The sequence below is a fragment of the Pseudophryne corroboree genome, chromosome 1 (assembly GCF_028390025.1).
Source record: "Pseudophryne corroboree isolate aPseCor3 chromosome 1, aPseCor3.hap2, whole genome shotgun sequence".
NCBI lineage: Eukaryota > Metazoa > Chordata > Amphibia > Anura > Myobatrachidae > Pseudophryne > Pseudophryne corroboree.
In genome coordinates, this window is record NC_086444.1 from 657474518 (window position 1) to 657495155 (window position 20638).

The window sequence follows — 20638 nt, forward strand, 5'->3', positions numbered from 1 at the left end:
TAATAGTTTGCATTTCAGAATGTAATGCATCTCTAAAACTATGCTGTGTTGCATGGCAATGTGCTGTATTTGGTGCTTTTGTACCATTTTAAGTCCCTATCCAGCTTGCTTCTTATTATCCTAATAGTTTGAATATCTGGGTTAATCCAGTATTCAGCATCCCTACAACCGTTAGACTTAATTGCTGCTTGCACCTCTAGGGTAAGCTTGCCATCACCATTAGTATAGCATCATGCTGTGCCGTATAGTCCCATGCGGCATAGCATTGTGCTATATGGTGCCTTCCTGCCATCCGTCCCATTTTCAGCTTGCTTTCATTGAAAACCCTAATAGTTTGCATTTCAGAATGTAATGCATCTCTAAAACTATGCTGTGTTGCATGGCAATGTGCTGTATTTGGTGCTTTTGTACCATTTTAAGTCCCTACCCAGCTTGCTTTTTCTTAATATCCTAATAGTTTGAATATCTGGGTTAAACCAGTATTCCGCATCCCTACAACCGTTAGACATAATTGCTACTTGCGCCTCTAGGGTAAGCTTGCCGTCACCGTTAGTATAGCATCATGCTGTGCCGTATAGTCCCATGCGGCATAGCATTGTGCTATATGGTGCCTTCCTGACATCCGTCCCATTTGCAGCTTGCTTTCATTGAAAACCCTAATAGTTTGCATTTCAGAATGTAATGCATCTCTAAAACTATAGTGTGGCATGGCAATGTGCTGTATTTGGTGCTTTTGTACCATTTTAAGTCCCTACCCAGCTTGCTTTTTCTTAATATCCTAATAGTTTGAATATCTGGGTTAATCCAGTATTCAGCATCCCTACAACCGTTAGACATAATTGCTGCTTGCGCTTGCCATGACCATTAGTATAGCATCATGCTGTGCCGTATAGTCCCATGCGGCATAGTATTGTGCCTTCCTGACATCCGTCCCATTTGCAGCTTGCTTTCATTGAAAACCCTAATAGTTTGCATTTCAGAATGTAATGCATCTCTAAAACTATGGTGTGGCATGGCAATGTGCTGTATTTGGTGCTTTCGTACCATTTTAAGTCCCTATCCATTCAATAGTTTGAATATCTGGGTTAATCCAGTATTCAGCATCCCTACAACCGTTAGACTTATTTGCTGCTTGCACCTCTAGGGTTAGCTTGCCATCACCATTAGTATAGCATCATGCTGTGCCGTATAGTGCCATGCGGTACAGCATTGTGCTATATGGTGCCTTCCTGACATCCATCCCATTTGCAGCTTGCTTTCATTGAAAACCCTAATAGTTTGCATTTCAGAATGTAATGCATCTCTAAAACTATGGTGTGTTGCATGGCAATGTGCTGTATTTGGTGCTTTTGTACCATTTTAAGTCCCTACCCAGCTTGCTTTTTCTTAATATCCTAATAGTTTGAATATCTGGGTTAAACCAGTATTCAGCTTCCCTACAACCTTTAGACTTAATTGCTGCTTGCGCCTCTAGGGTAAGCTTGCCGTCACCGTTAGTATAGCATCATGCTGTGCCGTATAGTCCCATGCGGCATAGCATTGTGCTATATGGTGCCTTCCTGACATCCGTCCCATTTGCAGCTTGCTTTCATTTACAATCTTAATAGTTTGCATTTCAGAATGTAATGCATCTCTAAAACTAAGCTGTGTTGCATGGCAATGTGCTGTATTTGGTGCTTTCGTACCATTTTAAGTTTCTATCCAGCTTGCTTCTTATTATCCTAATAGTTTGAATATCTGGGTTTATCCAGTATTCAGCATCCCTACAACAGTTAGACTTAATTGCTGCTTGCACCTCTAGGGTAAGCTTGCCATCACCATTAGTATAGCATCATGCTGTGCCGTATAGTGCCATGCGGTACAGCATTGTGCTATATGGTGCCTTCCTGGCATCCATCCCATTTGCAGCTTGCTTTCATTGAAAACCCTAATAGTTTGCATTTTAGAATGTAATGCATCTCTAAAACTATGGTGTGTTGCATGGCAATGTGCTGTATTTGGTGCTTTTGTACCATTTTAAGTCCCTACCCAGCTTGCTATTTCTTAATATCCTAATAGTTTGAATATCTGGGTTAAACCAGTATTCAGCATCCCTACAACCGTTAGACATAATTGCTACTTGCGCCTCTAGGGTAAGCTTGCCGTCACAGTTAGTATAGCATCATGCTGTGCCGTATAGTCCCATGCGGCATAGCATTGTGCTATATGGTGCCTTCCTGACATCCGTCCCATTTGCAGCTTGCTTTCATTTAAAATCTTAATAGTTTGCATTTCAGAATGTAATGCATCTCTAAAACTAAGCTGTGTTGCATGGCAATGTGCTGTATTTGGTGCTTTCGTACCATTTTAAGTTTCTATCCAGCTTGCTTCTTATTATCCTAATAGTTTGAATATCTGGGTTAAACCAGTATTCAGCTTCCCTACAACCTTTAGACTTAATTGCTGCTTGCGCCTCTAGGGTAAGCTTGCCATCACCATTAGTATAGCATCATGCTGTACCGTATAGTGCCATGCGGCATAGCATTGTGCTTAATGGTGCCTTCCTGACATCCGTCCCATTTGCAGCTTGCTTTCATTGAAAACCCTAATAGTTTGCATTTCAGAATGTAATGCATCTCTAAAACTATGGTTTGGCATGGCAATGTGCTGTATTTGGTGCTTTTGTACCATTTTAAGTCCCTACCAAGCTTGCTTTTTCTTAATATCCTAATAGTTTGAATATCTGGGTTAAACCAGTATTCAGCTTCCCTACAAACTTTAGACTTAATTGCTGCTTGCGCCTCTAGGGTAAGCTTGCTGTCACCGTTAGTATAGCATCATGCTGTGCCGTATAGTCCCATGCGGCATAGCATTGTGCTATATGGTGCCTTCCTGACATCCGTCCCATTTGCAGCTTGCTTTCATTTAAAATCCTAATAGTTTGCATTTCAGAATGTAATGCATCTCTAAAACTATGCTGTGTTGCATGGCAATGTGCTGTATTTGGTGCTTTCTTACCATTTTAAGTTTCTATCCAGCTTGCTTCTTATTATCCTAATAGTTTGAATATCTGGGTTAATCCAATATTCAGCATCCCTACAACCGTTAGACAATTGCTGCTTGCGCCTCTAGGGTAAGCTTGCCGTCACCGTTAGTATAGCATCATGCTGTGCCGTATAGTCCCATGCGGCATAGCATTGTGCTTAATGGTGCCTTCCTGACATCCATCCCATTTGCAGCTTGCTTTCATTGAAAACCCTAATAGTTTGCATTTCAGAATGTAATGCATCTCTAAAACTATAGTGTGGCATGGCAATGTGCTGTATTTGGTGCTTTTGTACCATTTTAAGTCCCTACCCAGCTTGCTTTTTCTTAATATCCTAATAGTTTGAATATCTGGGTTAATCCAGTATTCAGCATCCCTACAACCGTTAGACATAATTGCTGCTTGCGCCTCTAGGGTAAGCTTGCCATCACCATTAGTATAGCATCATGCTGTGCCGTATAGTCCCATGCGGCATAGTATTGTGCCTTCCTGACATCCGTCCCATTTGCAGCTTGCTTTCATTGAAAACCCTAATAGTTTGCATTTCAGAATGTAATGCATCTCTAAAACTATGGTGTGGCATGGCAATGTGCTGTATTTGGTGCTTTCGTACCATTTTAAGTCCCTGTCCATTCAATAGTTTGAATATCTGGGTTAAACCAGTATTCAGCTTCCCTACAACCTTTTGACTTAATTGCTGCTTGCGCCTCTAGGGTAAGCTTGCCGTCACCGTTAGTATAGCATCATGCTGTGCCGTATTGTACCATGCGGCATAGCATTGTGCTATATGGTGCCTTCCTGACATCTGTCCCATTTGCAGCTTGCTTTCATTTAAAATCCTAATAGTTTGCATTTCAGAATGTAATGCATCTCTAAAACTATGCTGTGTTGTATGGCATGGCAATGTGCTGTATTTGGTGCTTTCGTACCATTTTAAGTCCCTATCCAGCTTGCTTCCTATTATCCTAATAGTTTGAATATTTGGGTTAAACCAGTATTCAGCTTCCCTACTACCTTTAGACTTAATTGCTGCTTGCGCCTCTAGGGTAAGCTTGCCGTCACCGTTAGTATAGCATCATGCTGTGCCGTATAGTCCCATGCGGCATAGCATTGTGCTATATGGTGCCTTCCTGACATCCGTCCCATTTGCAGCTTGCTTTCATTTAAAATCCTAATAGTTTGCATTTCAGAATGTAATGCATCTCTAAAACTATGCTGTGTTGCATGGCAATGTGCTGTATTTGGTGCTTTTGTACCATTTTAAGTCCCTATCCAGCTTGCTTCTTATTATCCTAATAGTTTGAATATCTGGGTTAATCCAGTATTCAGCATCCCTACAACCGTTAGACTTAATTGCTGCTTGCACCTCTAGGGTAAGCTTGCCATCACCATTAGTATAGCATCATGCTGTGCCGTATAGTCCCATGCGGCATAGCATTGTGCTATATGGGCCTTCCTGCCATCCGTCCCATTTGCAGCTTGCTTTCATTGAAAACCCTAATAGTTTGCATTTCAGAATGTAATGCATCTCTAAAACTATGCTGTGTTGCATGGCAATGCGCTGTATTTTGTGCTTTTGTACCATTTTAGTCCCTACCCAGCTTGCTTTATCTTAATATCCTAATAGTTTGAATATCTGGGTTAAACCAGTATTCAGCTTCCCTACAACCTTTAGACTTAATTGCTGCTTGCGCCTCTAGGGTAAGCTTGCCGTCACTGTAAGTATAGCATCATGCTGTACCGTATTGTACCATGCGGCATAGCATTGTGCTATATCGTGCCTTCCTGACATCCGTCCCATTTGCAGCTTGCTTTCATTTAAAATCCTAATAGTTTGCATTTCAGAATGTATTGCATCTCTAAAACTATGCTGTGTTGCATGGCAATGAGCTGTATTTGGTGCTTTCGTACCATTTTAAGTCCCTATCCAGCTTGCTTCTTATTATCCTATTAGTTTGAATATCTGGGTTAATCCAGTATTCAGCATCCCTACAACCGTTAGACATAATTGCTGCTTGCGCCTCTAGGGTAAGCTTGCCGTCTCCGTTAGTATAGCATCATGCTGTGCCGTATAGTCCCATGCGGCATAGCATTGTGCTATATGGTGCCTTCCTGACATCCGTCCCATTTGCAGCTTGCTTTCATTTAAAATCTTAATAGTTTGCATTTCAGAATGTAATGCATCTCTAAAACTAAGCTGTGTTGCATGGCAATGTGCTGTATTTGGTGCTTTCGTACCATTTTAAGTTTCTATCCAGCTTGCTTCTTATTATCCTAATAGTTTGAATATCTGGGTTTATCCAGTATTCAGCATCCCTACAACAGTTAGACTTAATTGCTGCTTGCACCTCTAGGGTAAGCTTGCCATCACCATTAGTATAGCATCATGCTGTGCCGTATAGTGCCATGCGGTACAGCATTGTGCTATTTGGTGCCTTCCTGACATCCATCCCAATTGCAACTTGCTTTCAATGAAAACCCTAATAGTTTGCATTTCAGAATGTAATGCATCTCTAAAACTATGGTGTGTTGCATGGCAATGTGCTGTATTTGGTGCTTTTGTACCATTTTAAGTCCCTACCCAGCTTGCTTTTTCTTAATATCCTAATAGTTTGAATATCTGGGTTAAACCAGTATTCAGCATCCCTACAACCGTTATACATAATTGCTACTTGCGCCTCTAGGGTAAGCTTGCCGTCACCGTTAGTATAGCATCATGCTGTGCCGTATAGTCCCATGCGGCATAGCATTGTGCTATATGGTGCCTTCCTGACATCCATCCCATTTGCAGCTTGCTTTCATTTAAAATCTTAATAGTTTGCATTTCAGAATGTAATGCATCTCTAAAACTAAGCAGTGTTGCATGGCAATGTGCTGTATTTGGTGCTTTCGTACCATTTTAAGTTTCTATCCAGCTTGCTTCTTATTATCCTAATAGTTTAAATATCTGGGTTAAACCAGTATTCAGCTTCCCTACAACCTTTAGACTTAATTGCTGCTTGCGCCTCTAGGGTAAGCTTGCCATCACCATTAGTATAGCATCATGCTGTACCGTATAGTGCCATGCGGCATAGCATTGTGCTTAATGGTGCCTTCCTGACATCCGTCCCATTTGCAGCATGCTTTCATTGAAAACCCTAATAGTTTGCATTTCAGAATGTAATGCATCTCTAAAACTATGGTGTGGCATGGCAATGTGCTGTATTTGGTGCTTTTGTACCATTTTAATTCCCTACCCAGCTTGCTTTTTCTTAATATCCTAATAGTTTGAATATCTGGGTTAAACCAGTATTCAGCTTCCCTACAAACTTTAGACTTAATTGCTGCTTGCGCCTCTAGGGTAAGCTTGCTGTCACCGTTAGTATAGCATCATGCTGTGCCGTATAGTCCCATGCGGCATAGCATTGTGCTATATGGTGCCTTCCTGACATCCGTCCCATTTGCAGCTTGCTTTCATTTAAAATCCTAATAGTTTGCATTTCAGAATGTAATGCATCTCTAAAACTATGCTGTGTTGCATGGCAATGAACTGTATTTGGTGCTTTCGTACCATTTTAAGTCCCTATCCAGCTTGCTTCTTATTATCCTAATAGTTTGAATATCTGGGTTTATCCAGTATTCAGCATCCCTACAACAGTTAGACTTAATTGCTGCTTGCACCTCTAGGGTAAGCTTGCCATCACCATTAGTATAGCATCATGCTGTGCCGTATAGTGCCATGCGGTACAGCATTGTGCTATATGGTGCCTTCCTGACATCCATCCCATTTGCAGCTTGCTTTCATTGAAAACCCTAATAGTTTGCATTTCAGAATGTAATGCATCTCTAAAACTATGGTGTGTTGCATGGCAATGTGCTGTATTTGGTGCTTTTGTACCATTTTAAGTCCCTACCCAGCTTGCTTTTTCTTAATATCCTAATAGTTTGAATATCTGGGTTAAACCAGTATTCAGCATCCCTACAACCGTTAGACATAATTGCTACTTGCGCCTCTAGGGTAAGCTTGCCGTCACCGTTAGTATAGTATCATGCTGTGCCGTATAGTCCCATGCGGCATAGCATTGTGCTATATGGTGCCTTCCTGACTTCCGTCCCATTTGCAGCTTGCTTTCATTTAAAATCTTAATAGTTTGCATTTCAGAATGTAATGCATCTCTAAAACTAAGCTGTGTTGCATGGCAATGTGCTGTATTTGGTGCTTTCGTACCATTTTAAGTTTCTATCCAGCTTGCTTCTTATTATCATAATAGTTTGAATATCTGGGTTAAACCAGTATTCAGCTTCCCTACAACCTTTAGACTTAATTGCTGCTTGCGCCTCTAGGGTAAGCTTGCCATCACCATTAGTATAGCATCATGCTGTACCGTATAGTGCCATGCGGCATAGCATTGTGCTTAATGGTGCCTTCCTGACATCCGTCCCATTTGCAGCTTGCTTTCATTGAAAACCCTAATAGTTTGCATTTCAGAATGTAATGCATCTCTAAAACTATGGTGTGGCATGGCAATGTGCTGTATTTGGTGCTTTTGTACCATTTTAAGTCCCTACCCAGCTTGCTTTTTCTTAATATCCTAATAGTTTGAATATCTGGGTTAAACCAGTATTCAGCTTCCCTACAAACTTTAGACTTAATTGCTGCTTGCGCCTCTAGGGTAAGCTTGCTGTCACCGTTAGTATAGCATCATGCTGTGCCGTATAGTCCCATGCGGCATAGCATTGTGCTATATGGTGCCTTCCTGACATCCGTCCCATTTGCAGCTTGCTTTCATTTAAAATCCTAATAGTTTGCATTTCAGAATGTAATGCATCTCTAATACTATGCTGTGTTGCATGGCAATGTGCTGTATTTGGTGCTTTCGTACCATTTTAAGTTTCTATCCAGCTTGCTTCTTATTATCCTAATAGTTTGAATATCTGGGTTAATCCAGTATTTAGCATCCCTAGAAACCGTTAGACAATTGCTGCTTGCGCCTCTAGGGTAAGCTTGCCGTCACCGTTAGTATAGCATCATGCTGTGCCGTATAGTCCCATGCGGCATAGCATTGTGCTTAATGGTGCCTTCCTGACATCCGTCCCATTTGCAGCTTGCTTTCATTGAAAACCCTAATAGTTTGCATTTCAGAATGTAATGCATCTCTAAAACTATGGTGTGGCATGGCAATGTGCTGTATTTGGTGCTTTTGTACCATTTTAAGTCCCTACCCAGCTTGCTTTTTCTTAATATCCTAATAGTTTGAATATCTGGGTTAATCCAGTATTCAGCATCCCTACAACCGTTAGACATAATTGCTGCTTGCGCCTCTAGGGTAAGCTTGCCGTCACCATTAGTATAGCATCATGCTGTGCCGTATAGTCCCATGCGGCATAGTATTGTGCCTTCCTGACATCCGTCCCATTTGCAGCTTGCTTTCATTGAAAACCCTAATAGTTTGCATTTCAGAATGTAATGCATCTCTAAAACTATGGTGTGGCATGGCAATGTGCTGTATTTGGTGCTTTCGTACCATTTTAAGTCCCTATCCATTCAATAGTTTGAATATCTGGGTTAAACCAGTATTCAGCTTCCCTACAACCTTTTGACTTAATTGCTGCTTGCGCCTCTAGGGTAAGCTTGCCGTCACCGTTAGTATAGCATCATGCTGTGCCGTATTATACCATGCGGCATAGCATTGTGCTATATGGTGCCTTCCTGACATCTGTCCCATTTGCAGCTTGCTTTCATTTAAAATCCTAATAGTTTGCATTTCAGAATGTAATGCATCTCTAAAACTATGCTGTGTTGTATGGCATGGCAATGTGCTGTATTTGGTGCTTTCGTACCATTTTAAGTCCCTATCCAGCGTGCTTCCTATTATCCTAATAGTTTGAATATTTGGGTTAAACCAGTATTCAGCTTCCCTACAACCTTTAGACTTAATTGCTGCTTGCGCCTCTAGGGTAAGCTTGCCGTCACCGTTAGTATAGCATCATGCTGTGCCGTATAGTCCCATGCGGCATAGCATTGTGCTATATGGTGCTTTCATGACATCCGTCCTATTTGCAGCTTGCTTTCATTTAAAATCCTAATAGTTTGCATTTCAGAATGTAATGCATCTCTAATACTATGCTGTCTTGCATGGCAATGTGCTGTATTTGGTGCTTTTGTACCATTTTAAGTCCCTACCCAGCTTGCTTTTTCTTAATATCCTAATAGTTTGAATATCTGGGTTAAACCAGTATTCAGCATCCCTACAACCGTTAGACTTAATTGCTGCTTCGTATCATTTTAAGTCCCTATCCAGCTTGCTTCTTATTATCCTAATAGTTTGAATATCTGGGTTTATCCAGTATTCAGCAATCCTACAACCGTTAGACTTAATTGCTGCTTGCACCTCTAGGGTAAGCTTGCCATCACCATTAGTATAGCATCATGCTGTGCCGTATTGTACCATGCGGCATAGCATTGTGCTATATGGTGCCTTCCTGACATCCGTCCCATTTGCAGCTTGCTTTCATTGAAAACACTAATAGTTTGCATTTCAGAATGTAATGCATCTCTAAAACTATGGTGTGGCATGGCAATGTGATGTATTTGGTGCTTTCGTACCATTTTACGTTTCTATCCAGCTTGCTTCTTATTATCCTAATAGTTTGAATATCTGGGTTAATCCAGTATTCAGCATCCCTACAACCGTTAGACTTAATTGCTGCTTGCACCTCTAGGGTTAGCTTGCCATCACCATTAGTATAGCATCATGCTGTGCCGTATAGTGCCATGCGGTACAGCATTGTGCTATATGGTGCCTTCCTGACATCCATCCCATTTGCAGCTTGCTTTCATTGAAAACATTAATAGTTTGCATTTCAGAATGTAATGCATCTCTAAAACTATGGTGTGTTGCATGGCAATGTGCTGTATTTGGTGCTTTTGTACCATTTTAAGTCCCTACCCAGCTTGCTTTTTCTTAATATCCTATTAGTTTGAATATCTGGGTTAAACCAGTATTCAGCTTCCCTACAACCTTTAGACTTAATTGCTGCTTGCGCCTCTAGGGTAAGCTTGCCGTCACTGTTAGTATAGCATCATGCTGTACCGTATTGTACCATGCGGCATAGCATTGTGCTATATGGTGCCTTCCTGACATCCGTCCCATTTGCAGCTTGCTTTCATTTAAAATCCTAATAGTTTGCATTTCAGAATGTATTGCATCTCTAAAACTATGCTGTGTTGCATGGCAATGAGCTGTATTTGGTGCTTTCGTACCATTTTAAGTCCCTATCCAGCTTGCTTCTTATTATCCTAATAGTTTGAATATCTGGGTTAATCCAGTATTCAGCATCCCTACAACCGTTAGACATAATTGCTGCTTGCGCCTCTAGGGTAAGCTTGCCGTCACCGTTAGTATAGCATCATGCTGTACCGTATAGTGCCATGCGGCATAGCATTGTGCTTAATGGTGCCTTCCTGACATCTGTCCCATTTGCAGCTTGCTTTCATTGAAAACCCTAATAGTTTGCATTTCAGAATGTAATGCATCTCTAAAACTATGGTGTGGCATGGCAATGTGCTGTATTTGGTGCTTTTGTACCATTTTAAGTCCCTACCCAGCTTGCTTTTTCTTAATATCCTAATAGTTTGAATATCTGGGTTAAACCAGTATTCAGCTTCCCTACAAACTTTAGACTTAATTGCTGCTTGCGCCTCTAGGGTAAGCTTGCTGTCACCGTTAGTATAGCATCATGCTGTGCCGTATAGTCCCATGCGGCATAGCATTGTGCTATATGGTGCCTTCCTGACATCCGTCCCATTTGCAGCTTGCTTTCATTTAAAATCCTAATAGTTTGCATTTCAGAATGTAATGCATCTCTAATACTATGCTGTGTTGCATGGCAATGTGCTGTATTTGGTGCTTTCGTACCATTTTAAGTTTCTATCCAGCTTGCTTCTTATTATCCTAATAGTTTGAATATCTGGGTTAATCCAGTATTCAGCATCCCTAGAAACCGTAGAAACCGTTAGACAATTGCTGCTTGCGCCTCTAGGGTAAGCTTGCCGTCACCGTTAGTATAGCATCATGCTGTGCCGTATAGTCCCATGCGGCATAGCATTGTGCTTAATGGTGCCTTCCTGACATCCGTCCCATTTGCAGCTTGCTTTCTTTGAAAACCCTAATAGTTTGCATTTCAGAATGTAATGCATCTCTAAAACTATGGTGTGGCATGGCAATGTGCTGTATTTGGTGCTTTTGTACCATTTTAAGTCCCTACCCAGCTTGCTTTTTCTTAATATCCTAATAGTTTGAATATCTGGGTTAATCCAGTATTCAGCATCCCTACAACCGTTAGACATAATTGCTGCTTGCGCCTCTAGGGTAAGCTTGCCGTCACCATTAGTATAGCATCATGCTGTGCCGTATAGTCCCATGCGGCATAGTATTGTGCCTTCCTGACATCCGTCCCATTTGCAGCTTGCTTTCATTGAAAACCCTAATAGTTTGCATTTCAGAATGTAATGCATCTCTAAAACTATGGTGTGGCATGGCAATGTGCTGTATTTGGTGCTTTCGTACCATTTTAAGTCCCTATCCATTCAATAGTTTGAATATCTGGGTTAAACCAGTATTCAGCTTCCCTACAACCTTTTGACTTAATTGCTGCTTGCGCCTCTAGGGTAAGCTTGCCGTCACCGTTAGTATAGCATCATGCTGTGCCGTATTGTACCATGCGGCATAGCATTGTGCTATATGGTGCTTTCCCGACATCTGTCCCATTTGCAGCTTGCTTTCATTTAAAATCCTAATAGTTTGCATTTCAGAATGTAATGCATCTCTAAAACTATGCTGTGTTGTATGGCATGGCAATGTGCTGTATTTGGTGCTTTCGTACCATTTTAAGTCCCTATCCAGCTTGCTTCCTATTATCCTAATAGTTTGAATATTTGGGTTAAACCAGTATTCAGCTTCACTACAACCTTTAGACTTAATTGCTGCTTGCGCCTCTAGGGTAAGCTTGCCGTCACCGTTAGTATAGCATCATGCTGTGCCGTATAGTCCCATGCGGCATAGCATTGTGCTATATGGTGCCTTCCTGACATCCGTCCCATTTGCAGCTTGCTTTCATTTAAAATCCTAATAGTTTGCATTTCAGAATGTAATGCATCTCTAATACTATGCTGTCTTGCATGGCAATGTGCTGTATTTGGTGCTTTTGTACCATTTTAAGTCCCTACCCAGCTTGCTTTTTCTTAATATCCTAATAGTTTGAATATCTGGGTTAAACCAGTATTCAGCATCCCTACAACCGTTAGACTTAATTGCTGCTTCGTACCATTTTAAGTCCCTATCCAGCTTGCTTCTTATTATCCTAATAGTTTGAATATCTGGGTTTATCCAGTATTCAGCAATCCTACAACCGTTAGACTTAATTGCTGCTTGCACCTCTAGGGTAAGCTTGCCATCACCATTAGTATAGCATCATGCTGTGCCGTATTGTACCATGCGGCATAGCATTGTGCTATATGGTGCCTTCCTGACATCCATCCCATTTGCAGCTTGCTTTCATTTAAAATCTTAATAGTTTGCATTTCAGAATGTAATGCATCTCTAAAACTAAGCTGTGTTGCATGGCAATGTGCTGTATTTGGTGCTTTCGTACCATTTTAAGTTTCTATCCAGCTTGCTTCTTATTATCCTAATAGTTTGAATATCTGGGTTTAACCAGTATTCAGCTTAACTACAACTTTTAGACTTAATTGCTGCTTGCGCCTCTAGGGTAAGCTTGCCATCACCATTAGTATAGCATCATGCTGTACCGTATAGTGCCATGCGGCATAGCATTGTGCTTAATGGTGCCTTCCTGACATCCGTCCCATTTGCAGCTTGCTTTCATTGAAAACCCTAATAGTTTGCATTTCAGAATGTAATGCATCTCTAAAACTATGGTGTGGCATGGCAATGTGCTGTATTTGGTGCTTTTGTACCATTTTAAGTCCCTACCCTGCTTGCTTTTTCTTAATATCCTAATAGTTTGAATATCTGGGTTAAACCAGTATTCAGCTTCCCTACAAACTTTAGACTTAATTGCTGCTTGCGCCTCTAGGGTAAGCTTGCTGTCACCGTTAGTATAGCATCATGCTGTGCCGTATAGTCCCATGCGGCATAGCATTGTGCTATATGGTGCCTTCCTGACATCCGTCCCATTTGCAGCTTGCTTTCATTTAAAATCCTAATAGTTTGCATTTCAGAATGTAATGCATCTCTAATACTATGCTGTCTTGCATGGCAATGTGCTGTATTTGGTGCTTTTGTACCATTTTAAGTCCCTACCCAGCTTGCTTTTTCTTAATATCCTAATAGTTTGAATATCTGGGTTAAACCAGTATTCAGCATCCCTACAACCGTTAGACTTAATTGCTGCTTCGTATCATTTTAAGTCCCTATCCAGCTTGCTTCTTATTATCCTAATAGTTTGAATATCTGGGTTTATCCAGTATTCAGCAATCCTACAACCGTTAGACTTAATTGCTGCTTGCACCTCTAGGGTAAGCTTGCCATCACCATTAGTATAGCATCATGCTGTGCCGTATTGTACCATGCGGCATAGCATTGTGCTATATGGTGCCTTCCTGACATCCGTCCCATTTGCAGCTTGCTTTCATTGAAAACACTAATAGTTTGCATTTCAGAATGTAATGCATCTCTAAAACTATGGTGTGGCATGGCAATGTGCTGTATTTGGTGCTTTCGTACCATTTTAAGTTTCTATCCAGCTTGCTTCTTATTATCCTAATAGTTTGAATATCTGGGTTAATCCAGTATTCAGCATCCCTACAACCGTTAGACTTAATTGCTGCTTGCACCTCTAGGGTTAGCTTGCCATCACCATTAGTATAGCATCATGCTGTGCCGTATAGTGCCATGCGGTACAGCATTGTGCTATATGGTGCCTTCCTGACATCCATCCCATTTGCAGCTTGCTTTCATTAAAAACATTAATAGTTTGCATTTCAGAATGTAATGCATCTCTAAAACTATGGTGTGTTGCATGGCAATGTGCTGTATTTGGTGCTTTTGTACCATTTTAAGTCCCTACCCAGCTTGCTTTTTCTTAATATCCTAATAGTTTGAATATCTGGGTTAAACCAGTATTCAGCTTCCCTACAAACTTTAGACTTAATTGCTGCTTGCGCCTCTAGGGTAAGCTTGCTGTCACCGTTAGTATAGCATCATGCTGTGCCGTATAGTCCCATGCGGCATAGCATTGTGCTATATGGTGCCTTCCTGACATCCGTCCCATTTGCAGCTTGCTTTCATTTAAAATCCTAATAGTTTGCATTTCAGAATGTAATGCATCTCTAATACTATGCTGCGTTGCATGGCAATGTGCTGTATTTGGTGCTTTCGTACCATTTTAAGTTTCTATCCAGCTTGCTTCTTATTATCCTAATAGTTTGAATATCTGGGTTAATCCAGTATTCAGCATCCCTAGAAACCGTAGAAACCGTTAGACAATTGCTGCTTGCGCCTCTAGGGTAAGCTTGCCGTCACCGTTAGTATAGCATCATGCTGTGCCGTATAGTCCCATGCGGCATAGCATTGTGCTTAATGGTGCCTTCCTGACATCCGTCCCATTTGCAGCTTGCTTTCATTGAAAACCCTAATAGTTTGCATTTCAGAATGTAATGCATCTCTAAAACTATGGTGTGGCATGGCAATGTGCTGTATTTGGTGCTTTTGTACCATTTTAAGTCCCTACCCAGCTTGCTTTTTCTTAATATCCTAATAGTTTGAATATCTGGGTTAATCCAGTATTCAGCATCCCTACAACCGTTAGACATAATTGCTGCTTGCGCCTCTAGGGTAAGCTTGCCGTCACCGTTAGTATAGCATCATGCTGTGCCGTATAGTCCCATGCGGCATAGTATTGTGCCTTCCTGACATCCGTCCCATTTGCAGCTTGCTTTCATTGAAAACCCTAATAGTTTGCATTTCAGAATGTAATGCATCTCTAAAACTATGGTGTGGCATGGCAATGTACTGTATTTGGTGCTTTCATACCATTTTAAGTCCCTATCCATTCAATAGTTTGAATATCTGGGTTAAACCAGTATTCAGCTTCCCTACAACCTTTTGACTTAATTGCTGCTTGCGCCTCTAGGGTAAGCTTGCCGTCACCGTTAGTATAGCATCATGCTGTGCCGTATTGTACCATGCGGCATAGCATTGTGCTATATGGTGCTTTCCCGACATCTGTCCCATTTGCAGCTTGCTTTCATTTAAAATCCTAATAGTTTGCATTTCAGAATGTAATGCATCTCTAAAACTATGCTGTGTTGTATGGCATGGCAATGTGCTGTATTTGGTGCTTTCGTACCATTTTAAGTCCCTATCCAGCTTGCTTCCTATTATCCTAATAGTTTGAATATTTGGGTTAAACCAGTATTCAGCTTCCCTACAACCTTTAGACTTAATTGCTGCTTGCGCCTCTAGGGTAAGCTTGCCGTCACCGTTAGTATAGCATCATGCTGTGCCGTATAGTCCCATGCGGCATAGCATTGTGCTATATGGTGCCTTCCTGACATCCGTCCCATTTGCAGCTTGCTTTCATTTAAAATCCTAATAGTTTGCATTTCAGAATGTAATGCATCTCTAATACTATGCTGTCTTGCATGGCAATGTGCTGTATTTGGTGCTTTTGTACCATTTTAAGTCCCTACCCAGCTTGCTTTTTCTTAATATCCTAATAGTTTGAATATCTGGGTTAAACCAGTATTCAGCATCCCTACAACCGTTAGACTTAATTGCTGCTTCGTACCATTTTAAGTCCCTATCCAGCTTGCTTCTTATTATCCTAATAGTTTGAATATCTGGGTTTATCCAGTATTCAGCAATCCTACAACCGTTAGACTTAATTGCTGCTTGCACCTCTAGGGTAAGCTTGCCATCACCATTAGTATAGCATCATGCTGTGCCGTATTGTACCATGCGGCATAGCATTGTGCTATATGGTGCCTTCCTGACATCCATCCCATTTGCAGCTTGCTTTCATTTAAAATCTTAATAGTTTGCATTTCAGAATGTAATGCATCTCTAAAACTAAGCTGTGTTGCATGGCAATGTGCTGTATTTGGTGCTTTCGTACCATTTTAAGTTTCTATCCAGCTCGCTTCTTATTATCCTAATAGTTTGAATATCTGGGTTTAACCAGTATTCAGCTTACCTACAACCTTTAGACTTAATTGCTGCTTGCGCCTCTAGGGTAAGCTTGCCATCACCATTAGTATAGCATCATGCTGTACCGTATAGTGCCATGCGGCATAGCATTGTGCTTAATGGTGCCTTCCTGACATCCGTCCCATTTGCAGCTTGCTTTCATTGAAAACCCTAATAGTTTGCATTTCAGAATGTAATGCATCTCTAATACTATGCTGTCTTGCATGGCAATGTGCTGTATTTTGTGCTTTTGTACCATTTTAAGTCCCTACCCAGCTTGCTTTTTCTTAATATCCTAATAGTTTGAATATCTGGGTTAAACCAGTATTCAGCATCCCTACAACCGTTAGACTTAATTGCTGCTTCGTATCATTTTAAGTCCCTATCCAGCTTGCTTCTTATTATCCTAATAGTTTGAATATCTGGGTTTATCCAGTATTCAGCAATCCTACAACCGTTAGACTTAATTGCTGCTTGCACCTCTAGGGTAAGCTTGCCATCACCATTAGTATAGCATCATGCTGTGCCGTATTGTACCATGCGGCATAGCATAGTGCTATATGGTGCCTTCCTGACATCCGTCCCATTTGCAGCTTGCTTTCATTGAAAACACTAATAGTTTGCATTTCAGAATGTAATGCATCTCTAAAACTATGGTGTGGCATGGCAATGTGCTGTATTTGGTGCTTTCGTACCATTTTAAGTTTCTATCCAGCTTGCTTCTTATTATCCTAATAGTTTGAATATCTGGGTTAATCCAGTATTCAGCATCCCTACAACCGTTAGACTTAATTGCTGCTTGCACCTCTAGGGTTAGCTTGCCATCACCATTAGTATAGCATCATGCTGTGCCGTATAGTGCCATGCGGTACAGCATTGTGCTATATGGTGCCTTCCTGACATCCATCCCATTTGCAGCTTGCTTTCATTAAAAACATTAATAGTTTGCATTTCAGAATGTAATGCATCTCTAAAACTATGGTATGTTGCATGGCAATGTGCTGTATTTGGTGCTTTTGTACCATTTTAAGTCCCTACCCAGCTTGCTTTTTCTTAATATCCTAATAGTTTGAATATCTGGGTTAAACCAGTATTCAGCTTCCCTACAAACTTTAGACTTAATTGCTGCTTGCGCCTCTAGGGTAAGCTTGCTGTCACCGTTAGTATAGCATCATGCTGTGCCGTATAGTCCCATGCGGCATAGCATTGTGCTATATGGGGCCTTCCTGACATCCGTCCCATTTGCAGCTTGCTTTCATTTAAAATCCTAATAGTTTGCATTTCAGAATGTAATGCATCTCTAATACTATGCTGTGTTGCATGGCAATGTGCTGTATTTGGTGCTTTCGTACCATTTTAAGTTTCTATCCAGCTTTCTTCTTATTATCCTAATAGTTTGAATATCTGGGTTAATCCAGTATTCAGCATCCCTAGAAACCGTAGAAACCGTTAGACAATTGCTGCTTGCGCCTCTAGGGTAAGCTTGCCGTCACCGTTAGTATAGCATCATGCTGTGCCGTATAGTCCCATGCGGCATAGCATTGTGCTTAATGGTGCCTTCCTGACATCCGTCCCATTTGCAGCTTGCTTTCATTGAAAACCCTAATAGTTTGCATTTCAGAATGTAATGCATCTCTAAAACTATGCTGTGTTGTATGGCATGGCAATGTGCTGTATTTGGTGCTTTCGTACCATTTTAAGTCCCTATCCAGCTTGCTTCCTATTATCCTAATAGTTTGAATATTTGGGTTAAACCAGTATTCAGCTTCCCTACAACCTTTAGACTTAATTGCTGCTTGCGCCTCTAGGGTAAGCTTGCCGTCACCGTTAGTATAGCATCATGCTGTGCCGTATAGTCCCATGCGGCATAGCATTGTGCTATATGGTGCCTTCCTGACTTCCGTCCCATTTGCAGCTTGCTTTCATTTAAAATCTTAATAGTTTGCATTTCAGAATGTAATGCATCTCTAAAACTATGCTGTGTTGTATGGCATGGCAATGTGCTGTATTTGGTGCTTTCGTACCATTTTAAGTCCCTATCCAGCTTGCTTCCTATTATCCTAATAGTTTGAATATTTGGGTTAAACCAGTATTCAGCTTCCCTACAACCTTTAGACTTAATTGCTGCTTGCGCCTCTAGGGTAAGCTTGCCGTCACCGTTAGTATAGCATCATGCTGTGCCGTATAGTCCCATGCGGCATAGCATTGTGCTATATGGTGCCTTCCTGACATCCGTCCCATTTGCAGCTTGCTTTCATTTAAAATCCTAATAGTTTGCATTTCAGAATGTAATGCATCTCTAATACTATGCTGTCTTGCATGGCAATGTGCTGTATTTGGTGCTTTTGTACCATTTTAAGTCCCTACCCAGCTTGCTTTTTCTTAATATCCTAATAGTTTGAATATCTGGGTTAAACCAGTATTCAGCATCCCTACAACCGTTAGACTTAATTGCTGCTTCGTACCATTTTAAGTCCCTATCCAGCTTGCTTCTTATTATCCTAATAGTTTGAATATCTGGGTTTATCCAGTATTCAGCAATCCTACAACCGTTAGACTTAATTGCTGCTTGCACCTCTAGGGTAAGCTTGCCATCACCATTAGTATAGCATCATGCTGTGCCGTATTGTACCATGCGGCATAGCATTGTGCTATATGGTGCCTTCCTGACATTCATCCCATTTGCAGCTTGCTTTCATTTAAAATCTTAATAGTTTGCATTTCAGAATGTAATGCATCTCTAAAACTAAGCTGTGTTGCTTGGCAATGTGCTGTATTTGGTGCTTTCGTACCATTTTAAGTTTCTATCCAGCTTGCTTCTTATTATCCTAATAGTTTGAATATCTGGGTTTAACCAGTATTCAGCTTACCTACAACCTTTAGACTTAATTGCTGCTTGCGCCTCTAGGGTAAGCTTGCCATCACCATTAGTATAGCATCATGCTGTACCGTATAGTGCCATGCGGCATAGCATTGTGCTTAATGGTGCCTTCCTGACATCCGTCCCATTTGCAGCTTGCTTTCATTGAAAACCCTAATAGTTTGCATTTCAGAATGTAATGCATCTCTAAAACTATGGTGTGGCATGGCAATGTGCTGTATTTGGTGCTTTTGTACCATTTTAAGTCCCTACCCTGCTTGCTTTTTCTTAATATCCTAATAGTTTGAATATCTGGGTTAAACCAGTATTCAGCTTCCCTACAAACTTTAGACTTAATTGCTGCTTGCGCCTCTAGGGTAAGCTTGCTGTCACCGTTAGTATAGCATCATGCTGTGCCGTATAGTCCCATGCGGCATAGCATTGTGCTATATGGTGCCTTCCTGACATCCGTCCCATTTGCAGCTTGCTTTCATTTAAAATCCTAATAGTTTGCATTTCAGAATGTAATGCATCTCTAATACTATGCTGTGTTGCATGGCAATGTGCTGTATTTGGTGCTTTCGTACCATTTTAAGTTTCTATCCAGCTTGCTTCTTATTATCCTAATAGTTTGAATATCTGGGTTAATCCAGTATTCAGAGTCCCTACAACCGTTAGACAATTGCTGCTTGCGCCTCTAGGGTAAGCTTGCCATCACCATTAGTATAGCATCATGCTGTACCGTATAGTGCCATGCGGCATAGCATTGTGCTTAATGGTGCCTTCCTGACATCCGTCCCATTTGCAGCTTGCTTTCATTGAAAACCCTAATAGTTTGCATTTCAGAATGTAATGCATCTCTAAAACTATGGTGTGGCATGGCAATGTGCTGTATTTGGTGCTTTTGTACCATTTTAAGTCCCTACCCAGCTTGCTTTTTCTTAATATCCTAATAGTTTGAATATCTGGGTTAATCCAGTATTCAGCATCCCTACAACCGTTAGACATAATTGCTGCTTGCGCCTCTAGGGTAAGCTTGCCGTCACCATTAGTATAGCATCATGCTGTGCCGTATAGTCCCATGCGGCATAGTATTGTGCCTTCCTGACATCCGTCCCATTTGCAGCTTGCTTTCATTGAAAACCCTAATAGTTTGAATTTCAGAATGTAATGCATCTCTAAAACTATGGTGTGGCATGGCAATGTGCTGTATTTGGTGCTTTCGTACCATTTTAAGTCCCTATCCATTCAATAGTTTGAATATCTGGGTTAAACCAGTATTCAGCTTCCCTACAACCTTTTGACTTAATTGCTGCTTGCGCCTCTAGGGTAAGCTTGCCGTCACCGTTAGTATAGCATCATGCTGTGCCGTATTGTACCATGCGGCATAGCATTGTGCTATATGGTGCCTTCCTGACATCTGTCCCATTTGCAGCTTGCTTTCATTTATAATCCTAATAGTTTGCATTTCAGAATATAATGCATCTCTAAAACTATGCTGTGTTGTATGGCATGGCAATGTGCTGTATTTGGTGCTTTCGTACCATTTTAAGTCCCTATCCA